Genomic DNA, 15644 nt, shown 5'->3' on the forward strand with positions numbered 1-15644 from the left:
TGTCCTCATTTTTTGGAAATCATTTTGAAAGCATGCAGTTGTTGCATGTGATCCTTGCTCATGCAAGTGTCCAACTTTTACCATTTATAAAGCATTTTTGGTAACGAAGGCAGTTGGCGTGCTCTGGAAAGAGTAAATCCTCTGAGGATAATCTGTTAGAAGTAGACAGAGGAAAACGAGCTTAAGGACCTCGCTCGATACACTTTCTCTCAAGTGACTGTTTGGTGCTGTTCTCACAGCTTCTTAGCTAGCCTTTGGTCTTACATTCATCCTGACTCTACCATGCCATAAGCCTGGTTCTGTGCTGGTCCCCCACTGTCTGCTACAAAGCTGAAGTTGATGCACCTCCATGAACCCTTCTTGAAAGTAAACTTCCAGCCGAGAATGTGGGCAAACCACATGAAGAGCTTCTTTGGAGTGAAGTAAGGAAGGCTTCCTGAAGTGCACTGCCGTGGGCTTTTAGCACTGCTCCTCAGACAGGTAGCAAAGGTGTAAATTGCTAGGGGTTATATAGTAAGCAGATGTGTTGAGCCCTTAATTCTTAGTTTATTCTTAGCTTTAGCTAGTGGGTAGTTGTCATTTGTACATTTGTACAGTGTGAAGCATCTCATTTGACGTATAGGTAGTCCTCTTAATTATTCAGGATCTCATTTATCAATACCTCCCTCAAAACTTAGTCTGACCAGTACAGAATGGGTTTGGTGGGTTACTTTTTGGGTTTTTTTAACTAGCTTGCTCACACCTTGGAAATTCTTGACAACAGTCAGCTGTAGCTCCAGAAAGCGAAATCTTCCTTAGGCTGTCAAAGTGGCTCAGGCTGGCAGCTCCCAGCCCTGATCGTGTCTGTGCTGAGATGCCCTGGGTGCTGTCCCCAGGGTGCCCTATGCCACCACACTTAGCTCCCATTTCTGAAGGCTCCCTTTGGCTGTCTGTTCCCCATGTTCCTCCTGCTGCTGGGAGAGAGGGCAAGGTTTTAGCTGCTCTGGCCTCACGCTGAGCGCATCTCCAGTGTCTGAACTTCCCACTCCGCTGAAGACTTTGCAGAGATTGGGCAAGGACAATACAGGTATTCAAAACCACTTGGTTTGATCCTAACATCTAGTATTTTTCTTCAGCAATTGGGGTAACTTCTAGAGATTTCTAATTTTCAGGCATATTAAGTTGTAATTTACTTCTGAATTGAAAGTTCTATGACTTGTGAATTGGAGATTTGCTCTTGGCCATACTTAACTAGAAGTATTGAGACACAGACTTGTTTAAGCTGGTAAACATAGCTGCTGCCTCACCAATTGGTGACATTATTTCCTTCTGGATATTCCCTGTTGGCTTGGAAATCACTGCCAAGGTATATAGAGTGACTCACTTCTTGTAGCACTTCCAAGATGGAAATTCTTAAGTCTAAGCTTGGAGGTGACAATAGTAATATTTTTTACTTGTTAGTTTAGGGGTTGGGGTAAGGCTAAAGGTGACACATCCATATCCAGTAACTCACCAGCTAGCAACAAGCAGATTTTTGTGGGGCTTGCTTTCTGTTTGGGATATTTGCTAGAAACTACAGATAGCCCTGTAGTTTTAGGGAGGTTTTTGTGTTGTGCTTCTGCAGAAAGCTCCCATTGTGAAGGAGCTCGGGCTGACTCTGCATAATATGACGAATCTCCTACGCAGCATCCTCCCACAGCCTGTCAAACCAACAGCGCAATGCTGGCTCTGTGTGTAGAAGCGGTGAGAGTGCTGGGAGCTATTGACTAACATGATTATAAAGCTAGGAATCTCCTCCTCGCTTCCTGTGGGCTGTGTAACACAAGAGCAAGACTTTTTAATTAACACAACAATCTGAAGCTAGTGAAAGAGCAAAGCTCAGCTAAAACAGTTTCCCCAGCTGTTTGGGCAAGCAGATGATGTGAAATCTGGCATGTTAACTTTACGTTGGCCTTTGACTGATCTGACATGAGGCATAAAACCAAACAGGATGGTGGTGTTTTCCCAGGAGAAATGTGTTACAAGCAAGATTCTCCCTTCTATTGACTGGCTTTTTGATATCTATGAATTCTAACTGGTCTTGAATGCCTCAACACTCTTTCCACTCTTCCTGTATGTTTCAGGTACTCTTAGGATCAGGATTTTCCAGATTTCTTTTGTTTCCCAGACAAGCCAAAGCCTTTTCTTCTTTCCCCATTCTTTTTCTTAAACTTTCCTTACTGTTTCTGTGTATTAAAAGGTAGAGACTAAGAGTTTGAGCTGGTTCCTTTCAACTAACCCGTCATTTGATTTGCCATGACCAAGGGCCTGACTTGTGTGAAATGAACTGTTACAGGCAAAGGCAAGGCGAGCTGTCTTGTGCAGAGTTTTAGCGCAGTGATCTGGATGTTAAATTGCATCTCCTCAGAAGGAAAAACTGGAACTGAGCAGATAAATACAATTTGGATGGGTAAAGGGAAAAGAAGCCCACAAAAAAATTTCCCTGCCCTCTTGGTTGTATTTTTTCCCCCTCACTGCAGCTCCCTGGATTGACATGGTGTTAGCTGCTAAGCCAAGGGCAGGTGTCATTAACTTTGAAACCTGTTTAACCTGTCTCCTTGGTGCTCTATCAGTCCCTCGGCATGGGAGGAAGCACTCGGATCTCTTCAGTTTCTGCAGGAGGTGCCCTGTGCTGATGCTGTGCCTCCAAGTGCTGTATGGGACACAAAGGTTGCACACTCGCGTTCTGGGCCACCTTTATGTGTCTGTCAGGCTTAATGTAAGCACAAAGCAAACTTATTTTTTAACCTGGAGAGTGAGTTGTTGGTTCTTAGTGTTGGTCTCTACACTGCAGCTGCCAAACTTTGTGGAGTCGGTAGACCTTAAATAAGCTGTTTCATTAGTTAGTGTGTAAATGAGTACATGTAAAAATACAGCACGACTTAGTTCTGAGTGTTTGCATCCCCTCTAAAAGCATCTTAGCAAGCACATTGATCACATCAACCTGTGAGCCAGTGTCGGTGTTTTATATAACTATGTCTTTACTTTTCATGTCCTTGGCACAGTGTTTTCTGAAGATGGAATGCATCATCAAATAAAAAGTGTTGTCTTGGTCACCATTTGGCTTCTGTTGTGGGAATTTAGGATGGATTTAGTAATACTGCCTGATCTTATTATTAAAAGTCTTGCCAATTCCTGATGCCGTCTAGCAATTTGAGAGAGTGAGGTGAGGAAAGATATGGAAAAGGAACACTCTGCTTTTGTCTAAAGAAAGCAGAGGGGTTTTTTTGTTAGTTCATTCTTGTTTCATATGGGGGGTGAAGATGTGAAGTGGCTGCTTATGGTAGTACCCCAGGAGGGACTGAAGGTGGAGGAAAGCCCCACAAATGGAGGCAAGAAGTGGTGAGCCAAGGGTACTGGTAGCAGTTCACTGTCTCTTGGCTGGGATGTAGCTTGTATCGAAGCTTGTCCGAGTCAGTTTAGCAAGGTTTTGCCTTTTGCATTGGGAGGATGCTTCTGTTGAAAGCATTCTTGGAAACAAGCTATGCAGTGTAATGAAAATAAGTTCTAACATACCGCATCTGTTCTTTCCTGCCTTTGAACCTTGCAAATCCCTCCTCCTTCCTTTAAAGCTGCTAGGCTTTGCATAACTTCTGATGTATTCTCCAGGTTTTCAGCTTAACCATTCTAATGGGAGCTTAGTCCCTCATGAACAGTACATTTTTATTTATAGCACTTGGGGATCCACAGATGGAAAGTGGTTTATGTAATTAGCCCTCTTGTGTGGGATCCTTTTCTATAAGGTGACTTTTCTGGAATTTACAATGGTAGTAGATTAGTCAGTGCATGCTGCAGAGTTGCATGGCTGTGGTCTGGCCACAACTTAATTTTTCCAGGCACAGGAAAGTAGTCCATGCACTTCACTCGGAGCAGGGATCAGGCTGTGAGTACTGCATGTTCCTCTGGGTATATGCCTGCTCATACCCCCCAACAGTGTCACTTAACAAGCAAATGTGTTGATGACTTAGTGTTATCTCTTGTGTAACAGGAAAATTGAGATCATTAAGGGAATTCCCAGTGGCAGGAATAACAGGAGTACCAAAGCATGGCACTGGGAACCTCCGCTCTGTTCGTATTGGCAGGAGATTGCTATTAGTGGAGATGAGGTCTGAACTTAGCAGTGTCTGTGTTTAGCATCTCTGGAGCAGCTAGTCAAACCATGAGCAGTAGTGCTATCAGAGACTTGCTGCTACTACTGGCAGAGCTATGCTATTCAAAAAAAACCTTGTTTGGGTAGAAGCCGGAGGTCTGTACTGCAGTGTTTGGTACAGCTTTGCTGGTGAAATAACATGGAGTAACTTGTGCTCCCCAGAAGGTATACTGATGCTCGTAGCTGCCAATGCTGATGCTCATTAAGGAGACAAAATGCTTAAATTAGCCCAGAATTAGGTTTAGTAATTAAAGTAGTTTTCTTACATTTGAGCCAGTTAATGTCAGCTTCACTTGCCATGTGTCATGTTTTGTTCTGATATCATGGAACCTGATCTAATTCTTTAATTTCTGAATAATCACTTCCTGTCTGCCACTCCCTTTTTGTATCATGTGCGCATAGGAAGAAACACTTTTTTAAAAAAGAAAAAGTACACAGCCACTAGCTTACCACACTTACATAATGATGGGGTGTCTCAAAAATTCTTTAAGGAAAGAAGCCAGGTTTTTTAAGTGGTGTAAACATTGGTGACATATTTTGTTTGGGTTTTTTCCCCTTGATTTTTTTTTTTGAAGTGGAGTAAACATTGGTGATATATTTTGGGGTGGTTTTTTTCCCTGCTTTTTTTTTTTTTTCAATCTTGCAGATGAGTGCTTGATATTCTAGTCAGTGGTCATCTGAGGGCTGAACCCGTCAAGTATGCAGGCTCTGCTAACATCCACAGCTCATAGAGAGTCCCCTCAGGTGCAACGTTTGTCCAGGTTCTAGCCTCTAATTATTTTGTGTACACAATTGGGCGTGGAACCCTAGCCAGTGATGGAGAAAGGAATACAGCATTATAAAAATAATGTTGGGGAAGTCACTTTGCCAATAACTCTACACAGCTGATCCTTCTGTCAGAATGGCCATGATCCTTTACGCTGTGTTTAAGTAAAACATGCAGGTTTTACTGTCAGAGGAGGGATGAGAGTGAAGTGCCTCTTGCGGAAAGCAAGATGTGATGATGGCCAGGAAAGGGTATTGTAGTTTAACATTAGAAGTAATAAATTTATTTTGTTCTCAGCTGGAGAAGCCATGGTGGTTTTATATTAGGAAAGGCTTTGTTTCTGTTTTGAGGGATGGGGGCATTGCTCTGACCCTCTTGCTTCATGCAGTTATGGCTGCTAGTGAAACAAGGTGGTAGCATGCTGCTGTAGCCCCGTAAGTGCCACCCTCACAGCAGAGGTTATGGGTACCATGTGGTGATGTGCCATACGAGGGGTGAGTGAGTACCACAGGGATTATGATAAACTTCACATTGAGAACTTGTAAGATAGGGTTTTAATCTTTAAATATCCACCGCTGTGCTGCAAAAAAAAAAAAAAAAAAGGTGTATTGTGGAGCTTCTCACTCCACTGGGAAAGACCAGCATGTGCTTGGCTCTGTAGGGAGGATGTGTATGGGGCAAATCCCAGACAGGCGCAGCCCTTCTTAGACTGACTTTTTTCAGCCCTTCCTTGGCCTGTGGGCAGGGGCTGGGAGTACACCAGTAGCAGGGGGCAGCTGGGGGCAGCTGTGCATTAGGGGTGGGGTCGGCATTTTGTTCCCCAAGAGGGGAGTTCTCTCCAGCCCCTCTCTGTAGGGTAGCTCTCTGCCTTACCTGGCACAGGTGTTTCACCTCAACTGCAGGAGCAATTGAGCTCTCAAGGAAAGTAGCATTTGCTTGTGCCCTTGTGTTTTATCAGGAAAAATGTCATTTTGCGCTTTGCAGGCAGCTTCTACTACTTTGTGACCTGTCATCAGGAAGGAGGGCTTCCTGGCTTGCTTTGTTTATATCTAGAAGCAGCAATGATTCCCATTTGTGAGGTGAGCAGCCTTGTCCTCCAAAAGGGGAAGGGTGCCAGAGGGGCAACTTGGGGAAGCTGAATCTTACAGGCGCAATTTGAATTGTAATAGATGGGGCTCTTGACCTTGTTTCTCCTCTGCATTAGAAAACAGACTGTTAAGTAGATGTATGTAAAATGTGTTTGCAACTCTTCTGCTTTGTACCAGAAGTGCTTTGAGGTTGTTCCTCCCCTGTCTCCCACCACCTGAGGGGCTTCTAGTCTTTGCTTCGCTTCTTGGTGCTCCTTTTCTGTCCCATCATACCCATGTCCAAAGCACAGGGTTGCACTGGCCATGCTCCCTTGGTGGGGAGGATGACTGGCCCTGACTCGCTTCTGCCAGGGCTTGGTGCTGTTCCTTCTCCTCCTGCCCGCTCTGGTCTGCTCCAGCCTGGGGAACAGGGGACTGGAAAACATGCCTGTGCTGCCTGTTCCTGTCCCACCAGGTCACAGGAGATAAACTGGGTAGGACTCCGGCAGCTCCCTGGTCCCACCAGCCAGGAGGGCATCACGGTGCATCCCGGAGGCTGCAGGTGGAGGCAAGGGCATGGCAGCGCCCGAGGCCAGTGGAGGTGCTGGGGGGTGCTGGGGGTGCAGCTGTGCAGAGCCCGGCACAGGGCTGGCCCGGCACCCGGTGTTTGTCTTGTGACTCATCTGATTCCAGCCAGCAAAGTTTGGGAGACTCCCAAAGGTCGCGACTTGAAAGACAAGTGTTGTAATTAATTTCTCATGCCACATTTGTTTTGAAACCTTTTTAATTCCGTGATAAGAGGCAGAATCTGGACTTTGTTTACAATCTGACGGTGTGGAGGCAGGAACCAGAAAAGTGCTTTGTAAAGCACTGTAAACGTTTTTCTCTCCCTCCCCCCCACTGCAGGATGTATGTGGTATTATCACACCACAACAGTGAAGCTATAAAAACATGATTTCACGCTTTTTCTTTTTTGAAGAGAGAAAATATATCCTAGAAGAATTTTAACTGTGTAAAAACACATCTTCCTTTGAGACGATGTGGTAGCAACTTTTTAGAACAACCCAAGGTAAAGGGTGTGGAAGAGATCACTATTTATTTATTTGATACTTAAGTCTTCATTAAATATGAACTTCTTTGCAGTTTGGGGATTTCTTTTTATAATTATTTTTACCGAGGATTTAGAAGTGTAAGTGAAAAGGTGCTTTCTGGCTTGCCTGTCTGAACCAGCTTGGGGTGAACAAGGTGTTACTCAGCAAAAGAATGCATGGGAAAGGATTGCTTCAGAACAGAAAACATTCTTTCTCAGTGTAGTACCCTTGTATCTCCCAGATTTCGTTTGCAATAATTGAATGTCTCCCATTGTCACCTTTTGAATAAGCTACTACTGCTCCCAACTCTGGGATACCTTTTCCTTCCAAATAGAAATACCACTTGCATGCTACAGAAATGTGATTAGCAGTTACCTGAACACAGGATAATAGACGGTTCTTGATCACTATCAGTCTTGCTTTTAGCTGGGGAGGGAGGATCACTTAGAGCTGGAGAGGAGAGCGCTGGGCAGAGAAGGCAAGGGTGGGTGGCAGAACAGCAGGGGGGAGTGTGAAATCCCAGGTTAGATTCAGTTTCCCTTGGGTGAGCTACAGGCTGTGTTAGCTAGGTAATACAGGTCCTGCCTTCCCGGCGTGGCTCACCTCTGCGGGCTGTTGAGCAGAGCCCCGAGATGGCCTTCGATGCTGATGAGGTTACTTCTGAAAGCAGGGAAAGACTGTGTTTTAATATAAGGGTCCATAGCATGACTGTTCTCATCAGGTTGAGTACTGCAGCTCTTCAAAACCTTTTCCTTTGACCTGTGGCTGTGTCAATACTCTAGCACAAATATACTACCTTTATTTTGTGCTGCCTAATGTTATGTTACCTTTCCAAGCTTTATTTGCAGCTTCTTCCGAGACTACTGAGACAAAAATTTTTGTTTCTTGTTAGAGGTATAAAATTTGTATTCTTAGTGAATATGAATCTGAGTTGAATTCTTTTCCTTTTTCATTACTTGTGATGTTTTTCCAAATATTGCAGCTGTGAAAAACAGAATGGTATTCTCCCAAATTTGCTCTTTGGTTCAATCTGTCAATGCTGTTTACTTACCTTCCACACTTCAGATTTGTGCAAAAGGTAACTATTTTTCTACTGCCACTAGGAAACAGTTATATTCAATAACTTGCAGAACACTTGATAAAATCCACCACTTTATGTCATTAATAAGAATTTTACTAAATCTGCAGTGCATAGTAAGAGTTGTTATAGTTTGGTCTCTCATTTTGCTTCATTTTGTTTTGCTTTGCATAACAGGTACACATTTTCTTTTGGAAAGGAGAGATTCCCTTTATGCCTGTATGGGGAGCAAATGGTGCTCCCCTCAGTTGCCTGATCTTAGTGAATAAAGAGTGTGTTTGTTTCAGGACAAAAACGGAGTGGGTTAAATGAAACAAAATAATTAAAGGGTTACTTTTTAATAACTTTAAAGTTTATAATCATGACTTTCTGAAGAGATTGCATGTAATTAGAGGTTGGAGAGTGGTATTTTGGGGGTTTGGGAGGTGACTTCTCCCCAGCATCTTTGAATAGGATTGATAGCCGTCCTATTTTGATAACCATCAGCTGGGTGAATACAGTTTTTGATGGCTGCTGGGAATAGTTGGGTGCATGGTGATAGGTTTCATTTTCCAGGCTCCAGCCAGCAGGAGAGCTGCGTGCAGGTGATGTTATTGCAGTCTGCACCCATTACTACTGCTGGTTGTCTGCTCAACACTGGCTGGCCTGGGAAACCATCTCACCAATAAAGCCTCAATAGCAGCACCCTGCGACCTTGGGGTGAATGTAATAATAATTGATGGCTGAGATGTGCAAGAGGAACGCGTTCCCTCAACTTCCCACTGACCCCCTGCAGGAAAAGGGAAATATTAACTAACACTTTATTGTTGTTTCGTGTTTTTCTTTTTTAAAGTCAAAGCTTAAAACCCGCAGTTCTCTAATGCTGCAGTAACGTAACCTTTGCATATTGTGGTTTCTGGAAGGAAACAAGGGGAGAAAGGCTGTGCATGTCATGTTTTAGGGTAGAAGAGAAGTCACATATGAAATTTAGAGGAAGACCCTTACAATCCTAGTAAACATCATGCACAACTTCACCTGTAAAATTTGGAGTCCTATACCTGTCTTTTGTGCTAGTTTGGGGAGCTGGGTTTGGATGTTTCTGAGAGCAAGGATAGTTTTGGGATATACAGCCCTGGGTGCCTGCTTACATTTGGTAGCGCCCTCCTCCAAAGGCCTCACTTGCTTCATGGCACGAACTTGCAGGTTGAGCAACAGCTTCTGCTCCTTTAGAGCAGGCAGCAAGTCAAAGATAAAGGGCCTTCTGCTGAGAAGGGAAGAGGTTCAGCAAGGGAACAGTGGCCTCTGATGACAAGCAGTGAGAAGTGCAGGAGGGCGCACCAGCAGCACAGGCTAAATTCCCAAGGGGTTCTCTCCATCTTCAAGGCAAGTGGCCCCACAGTGTTTCTTACCTACGTATGACACCGTAAAGAGAGGCTGAGCCTAATGCAATGATAGTTTTGCTTGCTGTAACACGCTAAGACAAGAAACAAAATAATGTCCACTTTCTTGAAAGAGGGTAGATATTTTAAGTTTAAAAATGTGTTGGGAGTAAACACATCTGTGTTCCTTGCATTTTAATTCCAACCTATTCACGAACACTTCATAAGTAGGAAGGCAAATTTATCTTTTTAATACTGAATCAATATAGAAGGAAGCTTGCCTTTTGCAAAACTGCATTTTACTAAATTTACAAGGGGCTAGATTAGAGTAGGACGGTGTTCTCAAATTTTCTTTGTTGGTGAAATTTCTTTTCCAATGTATGTCACTGAGTTTACAATCTACAAACAAGTGTTTTGGAAAGCTTTGTTTTAGAAACTAAATGAGATTAAGGATATCAAGAATAACATGTTCTCTTGTTAATTCGAATTTGTTTCTTTGGATATTGTTTGTGCTTCAAAAGCCCTGTTGGATGTCACAGATAAACTATTAATGTTTAGGTAGTCTTCTAAACATTGATGAGATTGTGTCCAGTTTCTCGTGTTACAGTGGTAAGGAGGAGAGAGAGGAGCAAGTGTGTGTGTCAGTGCATGTGTGGGATACATTACTTGGCTTTCGATGTAATAGCAGCTACAACTACTTTACCTACTGTGTGTTTTTCAGATTGGTTCACCCAGAGGTTCCTGGCAGCAGTGATAGCTGGATTTTTTTAATATTCCTGCAACACAGAGAATGCAATGCTGGCATTCAGATAACCTTATTTTTCTGACCCATTAAATAGTTCTTGATGAGTGATATTGGCGCTGGACGTCCCCCCAAGCCATAGTTCACTTCAGATCTGTTTCCTCTTAAATCCCTGTGCATGTGGTCAGCCTTCCAGGTCACAAATGAGAGACTGCCAGCTTGCTTGTTGTCTGGTTGCTTTCACAAATGCTTCACAAATTCTGAGAAAATAAACACTGAATGCAACTTGTGTCAAACACAGACACTGTTTTGTAGCTGGGACAGAGAAAGGTAGAAGGGTTAAACATGACACATTCCCTTGAAATGGTTCTATGACTGCTGCTAATTTGAACGCTAGGTAATAGAGATCTGCTGGATGGAGGGGTTACCCTTCACTATTAATGACTCATTGGCCTCCTTCCCAAGCTGCCTGAAGTGCTGCTCTCCCTAGTGGAAGTAATTTTGACTTTGAAGTACTTTCCAGAGCTGTCAACTAATGTTCCACAGTTCCCAGAGGAAATAATAAGCCATGAGTGCATGTACACCGAAAACGTAGAGTCTGAAATGAACTGTTCCTATAGGAGCCTGGCAGTCTGCTTCTCTGTGGAATTCAGCTTGTTTATACAATCTTATCTGGCTAAGCTTTGGTATTTCATCTGGCAGGCAGTTCCTATGAAAAGCAGCTGTCCAAGCAGTGGGAGTGGTGCTCCTGGTGTTTTTTTCAGAAGGTCTATAATTTCTTGTTTCATGTAAATTAAAGAAATACAATACTCTTTTGGCTATAACCAGATGCTCTAAGCAGTTTTCTTTCCATTATAAATAGCCCTTTAAATGTGCTCTGCTGTTACGTACTGTGTGACTTTATGATAGGATTCACAATGCCCACCAGGAAGGTACAATGTATTCTGTGAAGTCACAGGCTGACTACAGAATGGTTAGAAGAGTACCTAAAAGATGTTACTGGCTACAACTTTCCAGGTATGTTCTAAAAAATTACATTCTGATAGTAAAATACCCATGCTTGTAAGTAAAAACCTCCTTTAATGGGTTTTACTGTTGCTGGTCAAGTGGAGGTAGTTTCACCAAGTTTTAAAAAGAAAAAAAAAAAATGAAAAAGGAAAAGACAAAACCACCACCACCACTGTTGTCCAGAAAGTGAGCACAGGTATATCTCTGTGTGAGGAGATCTGTAGTATCTATCTTCTCTAGCAGAAAGGTCTTCATGGGCAAGTAGGTGGTGGCAACTCTTTTTTTTTTTTTTAAAAAAAGTACTTATTAACAAAAAGGATGCAGCCAAAATACTTGAGGTATTACGTAACTCATTGCCAGATAACAAAATGTTTCTTAAAACATACTAGAACCTGAAGCTTTTGGGGAAAAGAGTTGCAATAATATTCAATGCCTTCAGAAGAGTCTGAGGTATTTTTTGTGTAGCTTTGGGTTGTGATTCCAAGTCGGAGAGAACTGGAAAGCTGAGGAGTCCTCCTTCAACTGTGGTAAATGTTGTTCTTCACCTCTTTTTACAGGAACAGTATTTTCATTAGGAAGCAAATTATGGGCACAAGTAAAGTTCAGATCCACATCTTCCAAAGTTTAGTGGCTATCCTGAATTATCTGTCCAGTTCATAGTACATCTTTGTCTGAAAGTACTACATCTTGTAGATGGAAATGCTCCATGTAATCTGCCCCATTCTAAGAAATGGGGGTCGTATTCACCACCTAGAAGTCTAATTCTCCTTCTGTCACCTGCATGTAACATTTTACTCCAGCCTCATTCAAGACATAGGAGAACATGACAGCCTGTAAAATATGAGGCTTTAAGTACTGTTCAGATGTGTCACTTGATGGCACTTTTCCTGCCAGTATATGTGCAGATTTCTGTAGACTTTTTGCTCTGCAAAAGGAGAATTTGATATTGCAGCAAATGAAATAGTGAAAAATGAGCTGTCTGGTTCCATATGGTTTGTACTGGTCTTCACTGAGACCTGGCATTCAAACACAGTGCTTTTCATTAGCTGAAGTGGCATTCCTGCTTGGAATCCTATATGGTGAGAAACTCAAAACCTAGCGAGAAGTTGCTGACCTTCATTAGAAGTGTATCGTTATAAATTATGCAATGATACAGTTTTCATTTCAGTCTGCTGCATGCCACCTGAGCAGTGTTATTACTGGAAATGGGTAATACACTGCTGCGTGACCACCCCGTAGTTGATAAAAGTGAGTGATGTTGGCAGGCTTCTCCCACTTCGCTCATGAGTAAGGAATTTTTTTTTTCATTGTGCTAGGGATTGATGACTTTCTGCTGCCACAACAACAGTTGATGTTAAACTTCAGTAGAGATACCTTGCTTTACTCTTGCAGCAAGAGCAGTGGCTCTAAATAGCATCAGGGGGTAGCTGGTTTGTTCTGGTTTTGTTTTTTCTTTGTTTTTATTTAATTTTTTTATTATTATTTTAAGATGATGTCCCAAGCTAGTGTAACCCCTAGGGAGTGAGTCATCTTGAATAAAAGTGATGTAATAATCCCTGTATTGCCAAGGAGCATGTATTCCATACTTGAACTTTTTCTAGAAAATAAGAGTTAATTGGTATTTTTTCTTAAAAGCTCTTCTAATCAGTTCTCATTTTTCCAACATGGAATAGGTTTCAACAGTTCACCTGTTAAAATTGGGACTTCGTCTTTCTTGTATGTGATCCTGTTTAGGGACAGAGTTGGAAACTAATGCCTGACACTGTTTTAAAAACAAAACCTCCAGTCATCAACAGGACATAGACTTTATTTTTTAACATGCTCCAGCCCTGAAATAATAAATCCAAGAGTGGTCAGTGGTCCAACACTGAAAATAGTCTGTATCACTTGCTTCTGCCTGGTTCGTGTTTGGAGGAAAAAGATAGCATTTTTGTGGTAAGCTGGGCTTTTTGTTATTAAAGGAGGTGATTGTTTTGAAGCTGCTCAGAGGTTAGGAATGCTGGCAATCATCTGGGGAGACAGGTTAGTGGGCTGAGCGCAGGTGAGGAGGTCACAGGCGCAAAACAACCGCTGCTTTTGTGCCATTACCCTGGTGGGGGTTCAACCAAAAGAAGCTGCTTCAGAAATGACCTCTGTGTGTCAGGAGGACTGTCATACTTCACCTGTAACATTACTGCTTATCTCTCAGACTTGCATGTTGTGAGAATCTGGGTTGTTAATTTAAGGGGAAGAAAACAGTGTTGTCAGCAAATCTTCCCAGGTGAATTACTTGGTAAAGCTTGTGCAAGTCTGCCTTAAAGTAATTCAGTATTAATATGCTAACATAGCAAGAGAGGGAGAGAACAGATAACTGGGTGCTTTCAGGGAACAGATGCGTAACTAGGGAATGTGTTCCATTTTACCTGCAGTGCAATAAACTACACTCACCAACCTTTCCGAGTCTTTAAGGGATGCAGCTTTTGTTCTGAGTGTCTCTTGCAGTACTGACAAGCCAAAGTCTTAAACACACAAACCCATGTGTAATTTTAATTGCTGTCTTAAACTGAAATTTTGGGATCAAGGTGGTTTTGGGCTTATAAGATAGAGCACTACTACTGTACAGCATTATGTTTCACGTGAGGAAGAATGTTGATTCTACATATAAATTCCTAAGTTGTTTTCATAGGACTGTTGCAGAAATTTATCAATGAATTGTGAGGGTGAGCAGACTGCAGTGTTCAAGACTGGTGATGAAAGACATCTCTTGTGGACCCATACTTTACAAGGAGAAAATACTTGTTGCCAACCTTTAAAATCATCCATCAAAACTTAAAAGTCTAGCTTAATGTAGATGGTGATCCTGTTGATGAAAGAAAAGGAATACCTGGCTTTGGCTGCCACAGGTGGTTTGTGCATTCAAAAGAGCAGGCGCTGCGCTGCCTCTGCTCACCAGGTAGACCTGAGGAGGTGCCATCTTCACACAGTCACAGTCTTGGCTGTGAATATGCTTCAAGGAACCAGTTGGGAGTTTCTTGTGTTTGGCTGATTTTAAGTATTTCCAGTCCTGTGCCTCACCAGTCTAAATAACACAGTAGGACCTGTGCAGTTGGTATGGCCCTGAACAGCCTGGGAGGAGAGAGAAGAGGCGAGTATGAAGTTAAACACGGCAAACTCGTCCAAGAAGTATCTTTATTTCACAGAAGCTTTTCCTTCCAGATGACCTTCTAGATGCCTTGTGGTGCCCTCAAGTGTTAGTATAACCAATCTAAATAAGTTCTAGGAGAATGCAGGAATAGTCTTTTTGAAGTCTTCTAATAATTTCTTTTATCCACCACCCACCCCCCCCACACCCCCCTCCCCTTACCCCCAGCCTACAGGACTATGTAGAATCACAGAATAATTCTCTGGAGGCCAGCTAATCCAACACTCTGCTTCAAGCAGGCTAAGTTAGATCAGGTTGCTGCGTAGCACTTTTAGTCTCCTTTAGTTGTGTAACTTAATGTTACTTAATTGAAGTCTGTCAATAATATGTCTGGAAAGCTGACTTGAAAATGAGACCTTTCAAGAAATAAAAATTTAATTACAAGTTTGGTTTTACTAATGCTTCCCCCCCGCCCCCCCCCAGCCTTTATCAGGTAGAGGTATTGTCTATCTTTCTCAAATGCTACTATGCAAGGTTAATTTGTTGGAGATAAAATTTTCTTAAGTGTTAGTTCTGTAATTGTACTTCTGTATTTTACTGTAGAATAAACTGAAAGTCTGTTAGTTTATCAGAAAAGCGTTAACATGCTTAAACTCCCGATGAAGTAATTTTCCAGCTAGTGCATGCTTCATGTTCAAAATATGCACAGTATTTTTAATGTGAAATGCAGTGATGCATTTTGTACACTAACAACTTCATGACTAAGTATTTTTTTTGCAAAGCACAGCGTGAGCTTCTTATGTGGAATAACTTGTCATGTCACTTGGCTGATTTAAAGTTGATCACTTTGCACATGCCCTTGAGACACCACTACAGAGACTGAAATATTTAAACAATTCCTTAAACAGCAGACCCTGGAAAGGCTGCTTTCCGGTCAGTCTTCCCCTCAAGGGCAGGAGTGCGTGCGTAAGTCCGTGTCTGTTCTGTGTTCTTTAGTATATGGACTAGGCAGCAGAGCTGCTTCTTTTTCTGTGCTTCTCTTTTCAACTGGTCCACTTGCTTACACAGAACTTTATTGGTAGTTAGTATCAGCTGAATCTGACAGCAGTAAAAAGTGTTTAAAGTGCCAAGTAAAATATTCCAGAGAGAAAATGCTGTACTGAGAGATGCTATTAACATAAATCCCTTACTAAAAAAGGCTAGGCTAAAACCACATATCCAACTACTCTCTCACACTGTGCTCTC

The 15644-nt window shown here is 42.4% G+C and overlaps 1 protein-coding gene across 1 annotated transcript in view; it reads left to right on the forward strand.

Annotated features, from left to right (window-relative positions):
* The window catches only part of PARD6G (par-6 family cell polarity regulator gamma), a 68132-nt gene that overhangs the window by 49295 nt on the left and 3193 nt on the right, over positions 1 to 15644 (forward strand). The gene's annotated exons all lie outside the window — the stretch shown is intronic.

This window comes from Falco biarmicus, chromosome 3, assembly GCF_023638135.1.
Source record: "Falco biarmicus isolate bFalBia1 chromosome 3, bFalBia1.pri, whole genome shotgun sequence".
Lineage (NCBI taxonomy): Eukaryota > Metazoa > Chordata > Aves > Falconiformes > Falconidae > Falco > Falco biarmicus.